The 15,926-nt window shown below is 36.7% G+C and overlaps 1 pseudogene; it reads left to right on the top strand.

The window, feature by feature from the left end:
* The first annotated feature begins 12,197 nt into the window (after window positions 1–12,197).
* Window positions 12,198–12,316, top strand: LOC118612528 (annotated as a pseudogene).
* The last annotated feature ends 3,610 nt before the right edge of the window (window positions 12,317–15,926 follow it).

Below are 15,926 nucleotides of genomic sequence, written 5' to 3'. Positions count from 1 at the left end.
AGAAATATACAAACAAAATAGATTGAGGAGACTAAATCAACTGAAAATCACATAACTGAGATGAAAGATTGACCCAAGATACTCCCAAAATTCAGTGCAAAAACACAAATAAAAAGTGAAAAAGAAAAGATTCAGAGAGGGCAGAACAGGACATTGTAGAATATGTCTAGTAAGACATATATATGTGTATTACATATACATACACACATATACATATGTACACACCTATATACATATGCAGATAGGAAGGAGCCACAATTGTGTACACATGTATAAGATATAGTTTATATAATACACAATAGAATCGTGTATAATAGAACGTGATATATAAAACTGAATGTATAGAGAATACAAACAAACACATTTCAACCAGTCATGGACCATATTGAATGTCTATGTCTATTCCTTTCTAGCCCTCACCTCCACCTCTCTGGTATTAATTTGACCCTTGGGAAAGGTTTTATTTCATAACAGCTGAAAAAAAAAACAGCTAAAAAGCCAAGGAAGTCTATTAATAATATATTAAAATGCAGGCTTTATTATGCCATTTCTCTCAAGGAATTAGTGGAGAAACAGAATGGATAAGTAAATAGAGATTGGGAGAAGTCCCCCTGCCCCGTTTCTGTGGGCATCTTAAACATCATAGGAAACAAGGGGCACTGAATAATAAATTTGTTAACAATGATCCAAAATCTATGCTCAACAATGTCATGATGTCAAAGGATCTGAAGAGAATGGCATTTACTGATATTTGATGACAGAAATACTTCTTCACACAGACTATACTAGGGGTTGGGGGTGGCGACGAAGGCAATGATTTTTACAAATATGTTAAAACTAACCAAAGCCGCTGTATTACGTCAGTGTTATTTTATTAAAATAATAATAATAATAATAATAATGTGGGAGAGGAGTAACTTTTGCAGTCTTGGATATTTCCCAACCTATTCTGGTGTGCCTACCTAAGGTTGCAAATAACAAACCACCTGTATCTGTACATTCGGCCAAGTACAGGACCCCTGTACCAAGGGTTTGAGAAGATAAATACCTTACTGTATTGTGGTGGAAAGTAGAGGCAGTATGGCTGGTAAAGTTAGTGTACACATGGTGGAAGCACTCGTAATGTAGTCCAAAGATGATAGAGCAGAGTGACTTAACAACACAAGAATCCTGAAACTGAGTTCCCCCGCTTTGCTGTTTTCTAGAAATGTAACCTTGGGCAAGTCACTTAATCTCTCTCTGCCTCAGTGTTTTCATCTATAAGATGAATATATTCAGGGGACTTGCTTATAGACATGTTTTTATAGTTAAATTACAGAAAACTATTACTCACTAATGAGTTCTCATTGAATATTAACTGATGATGACGACAATGATGATGATGATGATGTTGCTTTAGACCACATGTCCACTTGAGGGAAAGCACCCCACTCAGTTAACCAAACCATGCAGTCTGGATTCTATAGCGATTCTGGCCTAGTTTAGAGGCACAGACTTCCCAGTACTTGATGATAGATGATTGACTCTTCTTTGCTGTCAATATATTTTATTTATTTGGCCCTATTAGCTTAAAAAAAAATCCCTAAATCTATTAGAGAATAAATGTAGATTGAATTAAACATCTGAGTTTCCCTAATTGGGTTAAATAAAATATTATAATAAGTAGCTTTATTTTTGACTAAATATCATGATTAACAACCTTTACTTAGAAAAGTTCTCTTTAGCAGTTAATCTCCATGTAGAACCATTTTGTTTACCATGGAGCTGACTCCACAAAAAGCACTAGATTTGCTGATGGTCAAATCTATAAGGTTTGGGGCAGGGATGTGGGGGGAGGGGCAAATAACGTGTACCTACCTTAATCCTAGTGTACCCATCAGGAATGAACTCAGAGTGTATATCTGACTTTTTCTTTTTTTAAAAATTATTAAACCAATAATATCTGAGGAAACTCATGGTCCTCCACAATTTCCTTGCCTTCATATATTAAATAGGAGAGGATACTGAGAAATTTTAGCTCATGTGAAGAAATGGGTACAAATCTACTGGCCTTCTTGATCAGGGAAAACAAACAGATGTTTCTGGGGTTAGGATACCAAATCCCCATCTTAACGGAGGGAGGAGAAGAGGTAGAGTAATACGTGAAAGAATTCCATAGACAAAGAGTTGGTATTGGAATCAGGGCAGGTAAGAGGAAGAAAGGGAAAGAGGGATATCTCAGCTTTGTGAGTAGATGCTAAGGCAGGGGCATCTGTGTGCATCAGGCAAATTCGAAGCAGAAAGGGAAATTACACAGAATAAGGTTTGTGCTTATAGAAAACAGTATCTAATTTATAATAAGCTCTCACTAAATGGAACATATTATCAATAGCAGTGCGGTGTAGTAGCTTTTACGTGTCCTCAAATTCTTTGATAACTTCTCCCTTCAAAAGGTAGAACCCGCTTCCCCTTGAGTGTGCACTAGACTTTGTGTACCGCTTCTAGGATGAATACGGTAAGATGGAAGTGCTAGTGTACAACTACGGAGACAGGTCATAGAAAGCCGTGTCTGCAACTTTGTGGCTTCCTTGGTGCTCTCACTTTGGGTCACTCACTCTAGAGAAAGTTAACCGCCATGCTGTGAGCAGCACTATGGAACGACCCACGTGACAAGGAACTGAGACCACCTGCCAATAGTCAATGAGGAACAGAGCCTTGGGTCAACAGGTATGTGAGTGGTCCTACTTGACAGTGGAACCTCTCTAGCCCGACCCACTTCAGCCTCCAACTGAGCTAACATCTGGACTACAATTGCATTAAAAGCTCTGAGCCAGACCCACCATTAAGCCATTCCTAAGTAGTTCCGGGTTGCTAAATTTGGGAGTAATTTATTACGCAGCATTAAATAAGTAATACACATTACTATTATTAGTTTTGGTAAAGAGTTTAAATGTGCATTTATTTTTATTACTCAGTGTACTGCTTTGTGAGACAGTACTGAAACATTAATTCAAACAAGCATAGTACTAATATTTCAGAACCCCTGGAATATCAAAATAATCCTATCCCCGAAAGAACTGCTACCTAAAAATCTGGGAACTAAACACATATAAAAATGGAAAACAAATGTTTAAGGGATCTTACTTTCTCCTTACAACTCACAGAATTCTAGCTTGGTGAACAAGATGTGGATGGACATAAAAAGTCTGGACTTAAGAGGGAGGAACAGAAAAGAAATGATAGATTTTCTTCAGCTTGTCAAATTCTGTCCGAATTCCTTCTCTATCAATAATTCTATGTTGCTTTGATGGAGGGAAAAAAAGCATAAAGGAGGTTTTATAAACAAGGTGGAAAAAAAAATTAGGTAGAATAAAAGGACAGGTCACTCAATCCAGCCACCTCAAAAACTTATTCCACGGCGTTCCTGACATAGCATAATATGGCTCCTTTCACAATTCCATCGATGGAGAACTGGTCAGTTTATTTTTTTTAAGTGTGAGAACATTTAGAAACCTTAATCGTTAGATTCTTGGTCAGTTAGAATCTCCCTTTATCCTTAGACACATTTCTGCAACGTATATCAAAACAGAACAAATCTAGCATGCAAATCTTTCAAATTTCGGAACAGTTAACACGTCACCTTTTAAGTCCAGCAGAGATGTGTGGAAAGGGCACTCTGACTGCTTGGCACACATATTCCTATGTAGGAGGACAGAATTAAAGAGTTCAAATGTGTGCAGGCATTTCGATGTGCAATGCAGGACTGAGCTGAGGATAAAAATTCATAGCTTTAGACCACATGTCTTATCTTTTGCTCCCACCACTCAGTCCAAATTACCCATAAACACTCAAGAGTAAACTATCAAAAGAATGTATTCTCCTCTGCTACACTCTTTTCCTAGAAACTCTGATTTTATAGGTCAGACTCACAAGGTAAGAATAACACATTTTGACAAGAGAATAAGTTCTTAAACCTATAACCAACTCTACTTTCAGGCTCTTACAACTGATTATGAACAACTTATATGTTCTAATTCTATAATTACAATGAAAGTGATTGAACGACCCCCAGTCATATCATCAATAAATGGCTTAACTCATATAACAATATCATAAAGTGAATAACAGGATAAATGACCAGTGAGAAATGTTGAAATTAAATCATCATATTATTTCCTTTACACAGAATCTATTCTAACCAAAAGAAGGCAACCACTGTATGACATGCATGATTATTTCACAAAGAACAAAGTCAGTACTAATTTTAGTAAAAGCTAATTTTAATCAAGCAACACATTTTCATTCATCGTCTTTTGGCTCTAATCACTGTCTTCGCTTGAATGCTGAACAAAAATGATTGCTTAATTTTGAAGGTTAATATAAATTGTTATCATTCTACATTTATGCCCATTGCTATAAAACACCACAAATTCCTTCACAATGCTTAAATATTATTGCTGGGACTAAGTTTTATTATTTAGTTGCCACAGGAATATTATAAATTGAAGTTCAAATCAGAGAGTAAATTATTTCTGAAATATTTTTTTAAATGTGAATTTATATTTACCCACTTAAATATCTACTTCTGGAGTGTCTCTATCAGTTGAGTTCTATCAGTAACACTATAAATTAAGATGAAGTAAGGAGCCTCTGGGAAATTCACACTGGAGTTTGTCTCCTATCTAAGATGACTATGAAGGATAAAAATTAGCTTCTGGATGCTACAGAATAGTTTAACAAGCTAGAGTTATCAATATCCGAATAAACAATTAAAAATATTTAATCCGATAGCCTTCTAATACCTTTTCCTAAAGTGTTATAACACGTGCACATGCTGAATAAACTATACAAGTTATTTAGGGTGAATGCCGGCAAAGATATAATGCAATACGTAGGTAATGTTTTTACAATTTATTTTGCCAGAAACCTCCAAATAAAATGAACAAGGGATGACACTAAAACAATAATAAAACTTTTCATCTATTTCCTTGCTTTAGCCAGGGAAATTATTTTAGTGACACATCGATAATAGACGTAATCGGTGACCGAGAGAGTTTCAGCCTACCTGTCCTTTTTTCCCTGACAAAATGCATGACAGCAGTCCCTCATAACTGTGGTATCGTTTTCCATGGTTTCAGTTCCAACATCAACCCTAGTCTGAAAACATTACAGCATTTATTTATTTTTTTTCGGGGGGGCGGGGGGAGAACATTCACATAACTTTTATTACAGTATATTGTTATAACTGTTGTATTTTATTGGTAGTCATTATTGTTAATCTCTTATTGTGCTTAATTTATAAATTAAATTTTATTGGAGGTATAGAAAAAATTACACTAATACATAGGACTTGGTACCATTCGTGGGTTTCAAGCATGCACTGAGGGTCTTTGGATATATCCCCCACAGTTGAGAGGAGACTAATAATTTAATGCACCTCTAAGGGAAATAGTCGAAGATAAAAATGATTAAAATTTTATAATGGATTTATCTGAAATAAGCTTTTTCAAGTTAGACCCTGGTATTAGAACTAATTCTCCTTAATCTCTTAAACCCTCAGAAATACACAATGAAAATGATGCAATTTTAAAGCACCATAAGATCTTAAATCAAAGACTGATAGAGAATTTCTAAAAAGATTTTCAGTAACAAATAAAATGGGAAAGGTTTCCACTTATACTCATTTTGCCAGAATCTTTATTTACCTCAGCAGTGTTACTGAATTAAACACTGATAGCCTTTGCTGAGACTTGATGAAGAAAAATAAAAATGTGGTTTCATTCTGAAATGAGTTTTATTATACCTTACTTAAGTCAAGCTGAGGCAGCCATACTTTTGTAAAACTCTATTCTCTGTTTTTCCTGCTACATTTTATCTCATTTCCCTTTATTCACAACTCTTGTCTCTCCACATGCCTTGAAGAAGGACAACTAAAACTTCTTCTCTAGGTTTCACCATTCTCCCAAATCACTCCCTTCTCATGTATAAACTTTCCAAGAAAATATACTTGATTATATCCAGCTTAGCTCCTGTCTTCTCTACCCACAAGGACTGCGGAAGTCGTCCTTATTTCCCTGTACCTCAAATGCCAAATCTTAGGAATGTGATACAGAACAAAAATCTACGAAAGCATCAATTCGCGCTTTAGAATATTGCATTTTACCTCACATTAGTTCTAAAGTATTAGATCCACTACAAAAGTACATATATTTCAGGAAAACTCTTTAACCTAACCTAAAATTTAGTCCTAGTGTTTTTCCCATCTATGATAAGTGCTGAGATCCAGAACCTCCTCAGATAAAGTTTAAGTTGTAGTTTACTTCTTAAGTTCTAGTTTAATTTCTTTGCTGCTCTTTTTTTCTCCACCAGAGCTAAAAGTTAACTCTTAGTGGACAAACCCAGTTACATACAGATTTTGGAGGAAAAAATGGATATGAAGAAAATCCATTAGTTCTTTCTTGCCTCCGCCCTCCACTTCACATTCTGGCTTTTCACATAAGAGAATGCTGCACGGCTTGCTTGTTTTCTATTCTATTTTACATATTTGCATACTTGCATATTTTACATGTTTACATAAGCAGAGGCAGCATTGTTTATGTTCTATTTTTTCTATTCTGTTGTTTGTACTCTATTTCATGGATGTATTGGTCCCTGATCTAGGCAACAGTGCCCTCAGGACCAGGGTCTTCCTGATAGTCTGAGAATTCTGGAATTTCGTACTAAAGCTCGTTTCAATTACTCTTTCTCACGATTTATACTGATCAACACAAGCAAAGAGACATTTAAATCCTTGATCCAAAGTAATGACAATTTTCTTGGCTCCAAATTTTATTGGCTCCAAATAACATGCATTAATTATCTCACATACTTTCTGAGGATCAGGAAATCGGAAGTGGCTTAGCTAGGTGGTTGTAGGTCAGAGTCTTTAATGAGTGTGCAATTTTCACCTGCTCTCTCCCTTCAATCGTTTCTACCTTTTTATCACAGAAATATTCTCCTTAACCTTACTTGCTTTATTAAATGTCTGTTAGAATGATAAATAGTCAGTGCCTATCTGTTAAATTCTCAGAAGAATCCATATTAAAGATGCTGTCATGTGTTGAATCTTATGACTCAAATTGATTTCACTTTCACTAATTCATTATGGGATCCCTCTTTGAAGGGTGCCAGAGACATAGATATAAGAAGATTATTCTCAATAATTTTTATTCAATTGTTCCTACAAAACTTCCCTCAAGTGTTTTTGCTTCTGTTTCAGGTTTCCTAGCTGATGATATAAACAGTAACATTATCTCAGAAATTTATAGGAAAAATAGGCTATTTGACGCAATAAAACAGAAGGCTTAGGAAACATTAAGGAATTCTTCATATCAATCAAATTTTAGGAATGATTTTATACTAAAGATATAAACTCAGATGAAGAAAACACACACCCCAATATTATATTATCTATAAGATGATAAAAATGTTAAACATATTTTTAAATATTGTTTAAGAAAACATTCTAACTAGCAAGCCAATTTTAGTGGCTTATTATCTGAAAGATTCATGACGATTGAATAAATGATTATGAAATTTCCTCCAAATAATCAGTTTGGGTTTCTGTGGAAAGGCAGTGAAATATATTTTCTTTGCTTTGACATAGAAATTTATGAAAAATGTTTTATCAATTAATATGCCTCAAGTCAAAAAAATATATTACAGCAGAATAAACCACAGAACTGAGAAATATTTTAAAGGATTATCAATATTCCATTTTGATACTCTATTTAAGTATGGACTACTTAAAAATACAGTCAATTTTTGTCATTCACAGTAGTTATTATGTTCTAACCAGTCACTGTGAGCAATGACTTAGAAAATACTGAGCCATTATTTCTAGGGGAAATACTGGATTAAGTTCCTGCAAGTATCTGGTCACATCTCCATTGACTGATTAATAAATAACTTTGTTTTATAGTTGTTTCTGTTGAAAGGCACCTTATTTAATATACATCGTTGCTTCATTAATATTGAACTCATGGTCAAAAGCACCCAAACTCTTGCCTGAATGTCACTTATCTAACACACAAATTTTCTCTACAGGGCACATCACAGCTTTCCTGTACTTGAGAATACTGGATAGCACTTCATCACTATACTTGGGGCCATTTTAAACAGTGAAATCACCAACAAAATGCAGAAAAATGGGGAAAACTTGGCACTAAACATCTTGCAAAAAGGAGACTGTTCACAGCCTGAGACTGAAACAAGAAGCGAGAGCGTGCCCTTGTTTGACCTCAGCTGGAAACGTGTGCTTCAGGGACTCGAATTTTTTGCTTCCTCGTGCACGTGGGCAACAGTGAAAATGCTGAGGATTGCTTTTGGGGTTACAAATAAATAACTGTTGGCGAGTAGGTAAATTCACAAATACAGAATCTGTGAATGATGAGACCTGAGCTAGAACAGTTTTCGAATGATGACTTTGAAATTTAAAGAGAGTGATTTTTCTCTGACTCTTACAAACTGGGTTAACTTGATGTCCTCCTGACCACGAATGCTCCACTATTCGAGCCTTCCTCCACTTCGCTGCTCATTGTCTATCTCTGTCAGCTGCACCCCAGTAAATACAACGTGGCTTCAGCATTATACAACTGTTTCACCTTCACGGCTCTCATTTGGCTCTTAAAATTTCCAACCCCAAGCACCTCTTTCAAATAGAGCCCGCTTTCTACATTCTAAAAGAACATTTTACTAGACCCTGCTACTTAATTGTTATTCGTTTTGTTCTATTTACAAATCTTTGAACAAACCATATATCTTATGATATGACTTCATCTCCCTATTAGCCCTTAGTTCTTTAAAAATTCGGCTACTACAGACAACACCTGTTTAAAGTTACAACCTTTGCCGACACCAAAATAACCTCTTTCCTGACAAATCTGACGGCTTGGGCTCAGCTCCCACTTAAATGTGAAGCACTTACTTACACTCTTTGAGACTTCTGATCACTCCATGAACCATGCCTCTCCTGCCTGTTCGACATCATTCGAGTCGCTACTGCTGCTCTCTATAACCATCTCTCTTTCTTCCTTCCCAGTATCGACAGGTATTCCTGACACCAGCAATATTCTAACATTTTTACTACCTTGAAATAAACTTCTAGGCCCAAGAGAAAGCCTCTCCTCCCAGCATGCCAGGTCAGCAAATTAAACTTCTATGAGCACAGCTGTAAATGTTCCACTTGACCAAGAAACACAGTATATCCAGTAAGGTAATCCCCAAATGCCAAACCGACTCTGGGCTCCATACTTATTTCCTTGTTCCTTCATCTTTCTAAATGAGCTCATCTTTCTAAATAAATGCTGTCCCCTCCAAACACTCATTTTTCCACATTACCTCTTCTAATGCTTTACAAAACTCACTCTTGCCCAAAATCCCTTGGGGAGAATGCTCGATGGCTCCTAAAAGGTTGCGTTCCCCCTACCCATGAATTGCTTTCTCTTGAATAAAGAACATCAAGTCTGTTACTAAATTGTTTTAGTTTTGTCATTTTACTACAACCCACAATATCAAATAAATATACCATGATAGTGCATGCACACACACGCGATCATAAAAATATCTGAAATAGGTTTAGAAAATAATTCTTCCCTTTAGTACCTGCAAAGCGCTGTGATACTGCTTTTCTATTCTATGGCATTTGTGAAGATTCATAAGCAGAAACCTGGTTTAAATTCAAGTTGGAAGGGCCTGTTGGGGCAGATTTCATATCCTTATTCTCATCGTCGATTACCCCAAACAGAGATGTACTTTCCATCTCCAATAGGAAGATGTTTTTCTACTCTACAATTCCACCAAGGAGAAGGGGGGTGTTTCCCTGGCCCAGAAATCAATAAGAGACTGTCACAACTCAGCCAATGAAAAGCCACTACATTCTGAACTCCCAGTTTTCTCCTGTGGGCTCCGTTTACAGCAGGCGCCCCCTGAACTCTCTCCTTCCCTCTATGAAAGGATGCTCTTCTCTTCTGTTCTCTGGATATGCCAGTTTCTGCATTAAACCTTATGCCCTGAATTGCATTTCTCTGTTGTTCCTGCATAAACCCGTTTTGCTGGAGAAATATCTGGCTATTTAGTTAAGGTCAATGCATTCTTTTATTCTTTTTAAAAAATAATGCTTCTCAGGCGGTGCTTCTTTTCCCCCTTAAACCATGCCTTCGAGATGCAGCTCAGTGCTGTGTGCTTGACTTAGAAATAGGCCTAAAAGTTGCCATACAGCCTGAAAAAAAAATCATAAATTCTAGGCATGGAGTCTTTACTAACATGAAAAAGGACAAATTAATTTCAGAATATGTATTCTTAGAAAGACTAAAATACAAACCTATTGAGATGGGAAATCACTTGTAAAATTCTTAACCTTTTAGCAGGAAACGGAATGGGACATCTCTTGCAGAGTTCATCTTTTTAGTAAACCTAGTTAAGTTTTTTTCCCCTCCTTTCTTTGGAAAAAGGCCTTCTCCCTTCAATCCTAATAATTGCTCTGGTGGCTCAGATCCTCTGGCTATTGATAAGGGTCATCAGTCCATTGTTAAGAAGAAATGGTGTGAAACCAGGCAAGGCTCTTAACGGTCTGAAGATGAGGGAACTTTAAGCCAAAGGTCTTTCTTTTTCCTCTTTAAGAAACATATTAACAAAGCCTGTTTCCCTTTACTCACTTAATAGGCAAATCAATAGTAGAAATTAATAGATGTATGATTTAAATAACGAGTTTCTATCTTCTTTTCCTTGTCTAGGGACTAAGGGGGCACTTCGGCAGGAAACCCAAAACCCCATCCTGACTGAGGCAGAAAGGGAAAGAGCTCCGTGAAACCCCTGTAGGCAGGGACTATGACTACTCTCAGCAGGAAGCAGATACGAAAGAAGAGACCTCCCGTCCCTCAACATCCATACTAATAATAAGGGGGTTCATGGCTCTCAGGAAAGAGGTAGGCATGAAAGTTAGTTAGAGGGTTTCGCGTCTGCCTGCAAAGACACTGAGGTTATCCTGTTTTAGAAGGAATCTGCCCTAATCTGCCCACAATTACGCAAGACAGAAAGGATTTTTTTTTACTCACACAAAGAAACCAGTGGGCAGAGATGTAGATACCAGTTTCAAGCCAGTCACTCGCACCTGCGCAATGAAGAGCCCAACAATCTTCAGCTCACCTGAGCCTCATTATGCCATCATTCTAATATGGTGCAAGTGCCCGGAAGTTCATTAATGTCATTATAACAGACTGAATTCTGGGAACAAACATGCACAGAAAGCAAAATGATGACTCACTGAGTCCTGTCAATCTTAGTTGTCAATCAAGGAAGCCCGCCCCTCTAAGAAAAGTCACCACCCACAGCAAAAAAAAAAAAAAAAAAAAAAAAAGATAAAAACCCCAAAGACTTTGTTACCAGGACTTTGAGCCACGCTTCTCTTGCTCAGGCCCGCTTCCACGTCTGAATGTGGACTTTCCTTTCTAATGAAACTTTCCTTTTCTACTGTATTTTGGTGTCTTGCTCAATTCTTAGAGACATCAAAAACTTGGACGATGCGCCGGGAGAGGACCTCGCTCTCCAGTAACAGAATGATTCTAGCAAACTATTACAAGGTCTCTATTATAAGCTCTAAGTAAAAATATACATAGAATCAATATATATATAACCAAGTAAATATTGATAATTTCCCAATTGTTAGACTAGAGATTCCATAGTCTTTTCTTGAAAGTAATTTCCACTGAGTGAATAACTGAGTTGAATTCAAAAGCAAATTCAGAAAACCTAGGCACTTGGTTTTCCTCTCTACCACAGAAGTTACTAAGTATTAGAACAGAAAAAGAGCCAACAAAGAAAAAACTTCGTAAATCCATTAGAAAGTTGAATCAACAGTTGGTTAGCTTTATTCATAGTGACATTTCATAGATTACGCATACCGAAAGACTTGTTTCCAAATGAAAAACATACATACCTAAACCCTACCACTTAAGTGCAATTTGCATTAACTTTACAAGAACTGAGTCCTCCATAAGACATTCCTTAACATTACGTTTTGATCACTAATGCAGTAAATTTGAATTGATTTATACCTTTAATTCTTCCTCAGAAGGTAGATATGAAGTTAAATACTATCTAAAAAGAGATTTTCAAAGTTCTCCTTATCCTCGTATGGTTTTAAGAAAATATGATTAAGAAAGACGTTTTTTAAAGTTAAAGTCTGTGGCTATGCCACCCTGAATGAGCCCGATCCCGTCTGATCTCAGAAGCTAAGCAGGGTCTGGCCTGGTTAGTACTTGGATGGGAGACCGCCTAGGAAGACCAGGTGTCGTAGGCATAAAAAATAAAAAAAATAAAGGATTGTAAGCTGACAAAGTCCTTGTAACATGTGAGGTGAACCAAAGGTTGCCTCGCCACTAAAACATAAAATAAAATAAAAATTTTTTAAAAATTACATTTGATATTACAACTGAATATGAAAAGTGTCACTAAATGAGGTTCAACAAAAAGAAACAATGTCTTTAAAAAATAATGTGCATTTATAAACAAAATATGAACTTCATTAACCAAATTCTGGTCAAATTTGCTCTTTACATTTCTGGTTAAATGAGGGATTTTCTATTAGTGTCAAACCTTTTATTTCTTAAAGCTTTCCTATCATCCCCCTTACTATTTAAATTGCATGTCAATAAAAGTGAACGACTTCTGAATAAGGAGAAACACAAAATGGCCGTATCGCAATCTAAGTATGTTAGTTAGCTTTACTGCAAGAACTTTGGAATATCCATTTCATTTGGATAAAGACATAATTTTACTGATTTATTAATGCCTGCCCATATGACAGATACTTAAGTCCTTACTGTAGTTTTGAAAAACACTATTTCCAAATTTGCAAATCATCCAAATTTTTTTTTGAGACTTCAGTATCTGAGAACTTTTTTTAAAACTTTGGTAGTATGTCAAAAAAAGGTGCCTACCTAGAGATCTTTATCCCGTGGTTTGACATGACTACAGTTAGTCCCTGACATCTTTGATTTTCTTGCTGGATTATAGTAGTGCTCAGATTGCTTTGTCAGGGAGCAGTATACTACCAGGGATTCAAAGATGCTTTGAGCACAAGAAAGTGTTTTGACAAAATTTGAAAGTGCCCTGCACTTAGAGACTTCGGTAACCTATCTAAATCATGAGCCCGTCAACGTTACCGGTAATAAAACTATGACATCTTTAGTAAGCCCTGATGGTAAAATAGACCACCTCTTGAAAACCTGAAACCTCACAGATTTTATTTTTTAAAAGTGTGTGTATATCATGTTCTTTTTCTCCATTTCTTTGACCTCCCTAGCAATTTTACAGAACTTAATATTGATAACATATTGATGAAAATTTTTCCGAAGGCAAGAGAACATTCTTAAAATTGAACGGTATTATTATCTTAACAGAAAGCATTTCTTTCCTCCATATTTTGCATGTTTAAATATAGTAAGAAAGCATATTTGCTTTAAATATTTATGACGTGGTCACAGCTATTCATTAATTCAATAAATGCTCATTGAGTACTTTTTAGGTGCTAAGACTAGAGGTAGTCACTGCACTTATAGGCAAGCGACACAGATCTGGTCATTTCAAGGACTGTATGATCTCAAGGAACATATGAAATAACAAGACACTGGAGTCTTGCCTCAGCTCTGCTACCAATCGGTCATGTTACTTTATCCCCATTTTTTCAATGATGTTTTTCGAGCTCATTTTTCGTTCACAAATTCCCAAATTTTTTTATTAGAAGATCAGTAAACAATTTATTAGATATGACTACTAGGTACCAGCATTAGGGGTAACTTGAACATGTTTTAGTATTATATTGGGTTTTACTTTGAAAGAACTTAAGCCATTGTTAGAGGCAGTTTTCCCACAATGAACACTGGTATCTGAACAAGTTTGCAGGACCAGTTCCAATGGAGACTTTTCATTCATCTTGTTTTAAAAGTCTGCATTGTTTGAACTCTGCTTCCAGATTACTGAAGACTCCTGGGTTTCTCCCATCACTCTTACTGCTCATTTTTTCCCCCCAAAAGGTCCGAAGTCATAGTGTCTTTAGTTATAACTGTCTAATACAATTATACCATCTTCTCTTCTAAGAATTAACGTAGGGAGGAGGCAAGATAATTAAAAATGTTAATCATGCCACAATCCTAGACTGTAATGTGCTGATGAGCCCTGTAGCCAGGCCGGGAGGACACCTGCAGAACAAAGGAAGATCTCTGCTGAGATTGCTAATAACCCATTCCCACACCTGTGAAGGGGAACCAGGAACCAAGAATCATTTCCTATGGCTAAAACCTTGGGGAACCTACGATTAAAAGACAAAAACTGCCAGAGGCCTTTCACTGGGCTACATACCCTTCCCCTTCCTCACTGTATGTCCATATCAAAGAAAATGGGAATGGCATCTAAACTGAACACTCAGGGTCCCTCTCTCTGCCTCTGAGATGAGACCACACTCTGTGGAGTGTTAGTCCCATTTCTAATCGACTTTCCTTTTGACTCTAATTTTGGCGCGTGTGTTGAATTCGTTCCACACTCTCCACAAAAGGATCCTCTTCTTCTCTCAGTGCAGGGCTTGGTCTCCTCATCACTTGGGGAAATTTGCCCTTTCTTGCATCAAAGTCATCTCATAATTTAAAGGATGACATGGCTAAGAGAGATATTTAGGAAGATATTTCCAAGCAGAATTGAATTGAAGTCACTTCCAAAAAACTATATTCTATCCTTTTTTAAAAAAAATGTAATATTCTATCTAAAAGTACACAAAAATTAATCAATTGCCTTTATTATGTGACTGTAAAATATCAACTCTACTGCCTCCAATAAAGAACCAGTAATTATTTTTATAACACTAAGATAAAGTCATCTGTAAAGACACCTTCAATTGAGACTTTCAAGTACCTATGACTAATCCATTATAAACAAGTGCCAATCCTAAACACACAATTCCAGAATAAGTGCAGTTAGAGTGAGTACAGACACGAAAGTACGATTAGCTCATTGGTTATGCTATGCCAGATAGATGAAGAGTAAAATTGATTTTCTACTGTGGATCTATATAAATAAATGAAATCCTATCTTCTTTCCCCCATATGTGTACTTAGATTTCTTGTACAAATAACAGAATCCTCAATTCCATTCACTTCAACAAGATAAACTCTAGAAAGATTGGAAAGAGTTGATCATCAACTTGCAAATTTATGCTTCTTTTTTTCTACTTCTATTAATTTCTTCAGTTGTTTTACATAACCAGGAAAACAGTTTCAGTAAATCGAGCGGTTGAAGACCCAAGAAAAAATTCAAGTAAAGACTCAATTATCTTTAAGAACTCTGAAAGGTTACATACATCCCACACTGCGTTGGGTTTCTCATTTCATCTTTGCTTCAAACCCCTATGCAAGTGCCTCCTATTTCTGAGCAACCTGTGAATTTTCAGCATCCTTCCGGCTTTTACGAACCCGTGGAAGGCATCTGCTTTGGCAGTGTTTACACCAAGCCCTCAAACGGCTAGCCAGTTGCTGAGTTCCTCAGCCTTTGCAATATTCCTCTTTCCCACAACCCAGTCCATGCTCATTTCAAGGCCCAACTTGTCCTTTTTTTCTTTTTAACAGTGGGTTCGAACCTATCAACCTATCAACTCAAAGAACTGGGGTCTAGAATTATTTGGGAGCGTCTTCTCTCATCAAGTCTAGCATTAGAACTGGGAAGATTTAAAGGCTGAGCTGAGCCAGGACTGTCAATGCTACATGTGGCCTCTTGGGGTGACTTGGGACTCTCTGGATGAGCAGGGATTCCCAGGGGGAGAATTCTAGAGGAAGAAGAAAGAGTAAGTGCTCCAAGAGACCCAGGCGGAAGCTGCGGAACTTCTGACGCATCCTGGCAACTCATGCCGACGCCTTTGACAC

The sequence above is a fragment of the Rousettus aegyptiacus genome, unplaced genomic scaffold (assembly GCF_014176215.1).
Source record: "Rousettus aegyptiacus isolate mRouAeg1 unplaced genomic scaffold, mRouAeg1.p scaffold_m13_p_16, whole genome shotgun sequence".
In the NCBI taxonomy this organism is placed as follows: domain Eukaryota; kingdom Metazoa; phylum Chordata; class Mammalia; order Chiroptera; family Pteropodidae; genus Rousettus; species Rousettus aegyptiacus.
The sequence above is the reverse complement of the archived record's forward strand: the minus strand, read 5'-3'. Positions and strand labels throughout refer to the sequence as shown.